This window comes from Cicer arietinum, chromosome 2 (genome assembly GCF_000331145.2).
Source record: "Cicer arietinum cultivar CDC Frontier isolate Library 1 chromosome 2, Cicar.CDCFrontier_v2.0, whole genome shotgun sequence".
NCBI classification, from domain to species: domain Eukaryota; kingdom Viridiplantae; phylum Streptophyta; class Magnoliopsida; order Fabales; family Fabaceae; genus Cicer; species Cicer arietinum.
This window is the reverse complement of record NC_021161.2, coordinates 19,586,058-19,590,451: the sequence shown is the minus strand read 5'-3', so window position 1 is coordinate 19,590,451 and position 4,394 is coordinate 19,586,058.

Sequence of the window (4,394 nt, the reverse complement as noted above, 5' to 3'; positions counted from 1 at the left end):
TATATATATATATATATATATATATATAAATAAGACAAGAAAATTAATCAAATTTCATGGTGTAAACATCACAAACTAAAATCATTTTTTTAAAGCCCAAATGTATTAATATTAATCAATTAAAATGAGGAAAACACAAAAAAGACAAAGTTGTCAAAATTTACAAATTTTTCCCCTACAACCTATGCACCTAAGCACTATGTAAATCTTATAAGGCATTTTTACCCAACCTATGTTGATCAACTCTTTTTTCTTTATTAACTTCGATCATGGTTCGGTTTACTTAGTCTTTATAAAATAGTTCCTACATAGAAGAAAACAAAATTTAACAAATTATAAATAATTCAACAAACTTGCAACACCGTACGTGAGATCATATTAATAACAAAATTTAAATCAAAATCTAAGAACTCAAATGTTCAAGAAAAAGATCAAATCTCACCCAAAAAGTTACATACCATATAACAAGTCCAATCCTTCTTCACCTCACTTAACTTGTCTTTATTAGGTAACACAATTGTTGTTAAGAAAATACTTCAAAATAAAAAAAAAATAAAAAATATAAAATTGAGTTAGAAATTAAGTATATTGAATGTCTATGATTATAAATAATAATAAAATTAATTTCACATACATTAACTGAAATTGTATTTTGATTTTCAATAATGCTCTCTTTCATAAATCGCATGACATAAAATCTACTATCATCATTATTATCTTAGCGGGGACATTGGAAATTAAACATATACATCAATGACTTTCACACTACATAATTATTTGAAGATAGCATTAAAAATATTTTTTTTTCCATTTGATGTTATTATATTTTGAATTGGTCACCGTAGCTCCCCTACGGCTGCAATAAATTTTTAAAGCTCTATCAAAATGAAATTAACTTCAAATGAGTGTTAAATTATTATTCATTGTATGCATAAACACTAAGAAAAATTTAAATAGAAACATAAATACTTACATGTTGAACATAGAAACCATGTTTGACTCATTTTGATTCTCACCATTCAACGAATCCAAGTAGTATATTATCTTAGCAGGGATTGATGACAATCAAGATCCAATGTCTAAACCTACACTCAATGTTTAAATATTGCAGATTTATTTTGAATATATTATCATTGTAAATGACATTTTTAAAAGAAACCTCACTAATTATCAACTTATCGTTCTCCTTAATTTTCATGAGTATGTGGAATATTTCTTGTTCTATATCTTTTTCATATATCTTGTTGTCGTTAAATATGGAGATAAGGACCATAACTTATTTCTTAATCCACATGCGCATGCAAATGAAATTTTCATACAAATATCTTAAAGTAAAAAGAAAATTTTTGACTACTAATAAAAATAATTTATTTATCAAAGTAGATAACATGTTAGCTACTTCAATTTGTAACATGTTAGCTACTTCAATTTGTTTAAGGTACCTGACCTACACACATATAGCAAAGACACTTAACCACTCATGACAAACTATTTCTTTTATAATATCAACATTAATATTCTCTATAATTTCTTCTCCAAATATATCATGCTTCATTGTTACTATTATTAAATTTGTGTGCCTCATATGTGCTTCATGATATAACTTAAGGATAATTAAATTTGGAGAAAGATTTGAATCATCAACCATATATGGGAGTCTTGAATTTTTTATTATCCACGGCCCATTTTTTGTGATACAATATACTTTGTGCTTTGTTGGATATTCTTATTTAATTGTTGGGATTTTGTAGAGTTATTTTTATCCATCTGTTTATGTAACACCCCGATTTTCAAAGCGAAGGTGTATTTTTTTTTTAAAGAGATTAAAATAAAACAGAGGAAAACAAATAAGGAAATACCTTTGGATAAATAATTGAGTCATTATAATTTACAAGCAGCGGAAAAGTTTCTCAAAATATGAATCCAAAGTATTTACACTTCAAAAGGTGGTACATAGACCCCATCATAAATAACATGTCAAACAGACAATATTAGTATAGGTACAGTTTTCCGAATTAAAATACTGCAACCCAAAAAGAAGGACGTCTAGTCCCTATACATCAACCTAATCTGATCATCCTACCAAAAAACTATACACCTTGAGTGATCACCACGCGCCCCGTGAGATCCTCCTACATAGCTCCAGTCAAGCATTCCCATCCGTAGGGTACGAACCGGCAAGATCGTCCTGGCTCTCATCAGAGGGCAAAGCCCAGATTTCCACAATAGTTGTAAAGGGTCACCAACCGAAATTAACAGATAACACATAACATTTAAGTTTTAAATGCACGAAATAACCTCTCAACTAAGCATGCACCTTAAAAGGATTTCTCATATGCTAAAAGTTCATATAATGCTTGCCAATTAACAATGAAATCAAAATAAAGTCCTCAATCCATCAAGTAATACATCACTGACCAAAACATTGATAAAGTTGAGTAATTGATTATCTAACTCAAAATAAGAATTCCTACTGAGGCAATCTGTAACACCATTTTTTTAATTAATTAATTTAAAATCATTAGTTTTGTTTATCCTTTTATTAATTTAGTGTGACGATAGTAAGATAATTATTCTTTGAATGTTTAATTATTTGATAAAGTATTTTCATATTAAATAATTTATTATTGGGATTTTTATTATTGACTAATTAAAACTCGTAGAAATATTTGTCTTAGAGTGAACAATGACCAAGCCAATTTTGACTAAGTCAAATTTAATCACTCACACTACTATTTTTATAACCATATTTTATAAAATTTAATTTATATTGTGTCCATTCAAATGTGTAACTAGCAAGAATAAATACATGAATGCCAATTAATTCTTAACGGTTGGTCATTGAATGACATTATTCCAATTTAATTCCTTATTCATGTGTGCAATTATTCATTCTCTGATCAGCTTTATGCATCCTTTATTAGTCACATACACCTCTCCTTCTTAGGACACGATTAAACTTACAGTAGAGGAAAATAAGTCATAATCACTCACACGCATTACCAACACTACATTTATCTCAAATATTTTCTAAGCCACTCAAACAACCATCCTTACATTCCCTAGCTTTTTGATCGGAGCTATAAACTTTTATTCACCTTGGTGAGACTTTCGAGGGCTATATAGTGGTACGTGGAAGGAAAGCGTCCAAGGTAAGGGCTTTTCCCCATGCAGAGTTAGGTTAGATATTAAATTAGCGATTCGTAAGATATTGGTATGATGTCTGGATGTATTAAAAGAAAAATGTCGATTTTATTTTCGTCGTAAAGAAAATTAATTATCATGCTTTGATTGTTTCTTTTGAGTAATACCTCTATTTTGATGAAATTAATTGTAGAATTATATTTTATTACCATACCTTCATCAATATGTTTGTTGTGAAAACATTCAATGCCATACATGTTTTAGAGTACTTAATTATAAAGTTATAATTTTTATAATGATGTAGTCATTAACATGTTTATTATGATGTATTTAATTTTAATCCTTGATTCTTGAGTATTTAAATTTTAAAACTTGACTTTTATGAACAATATATGTGCCTTGATGAAATTGATGAGAATTTTATTTTTCGTTTAACGATATGAGGAAATTGATTTTTGTATGCATTAATGAATAGTTTCTTTGTGGTTGCCTAAGTGGCTGGTTATTTTTATTTATGTATGATTTTTCTTTGTGGTTGCCTAAGTGGCTAGTGACTTGTACATTTCGAACATTCATTATCATTGTCATGACATACCAAATGCATCTTTGTGGACGCCTTAGTGGCTGGTTTAATTTTCCCCATTGGTACGGGTGACTTCTGTGTGGACGCCTTAGTGGCTGGCTATATCCGGATCATGTATGTTTAGGACATGCATAATTTGCATACATTTTATTGCCATTAATATTTTTATATAATTATTTATTCTAAGGTGAGTTACTACTTGTTGTTTAGATATATTTTATAATTTTTGGTACACCTTATGAATTATAAAAATCATTTTCTCTAAATCTTTTATTACAAAAAGATTTTATATTTATATTTTATGGTTGTTAACTTATTATTTGGTCTAATTTTGCCGTGGGATGAACTGACCCCTTACACCAACATTTAGGTACTAACGATCTTGAAGGGTTGCATGAATGACGTTTGCTTGGCGCACGCGCGTGGGAAAAAGGGGTACTTTAATAAAATAATAATAATAATGTTTGTAGTGATAAAACCGTTGTGATACAATTTTTAAGTTTATTTATTTTTCATCGTTGGTTTTTAATAGAAATGCGGAGGCGGGGTCCTTCTGCTAGGAAAAACTTGAATTATTCTATTTTTAAGCGAACATTTTCTACAATTAATAAACTGTCTTTACATATAATAATATCCGATAAATCGCATTGTGGTATTTTTTTTTAAA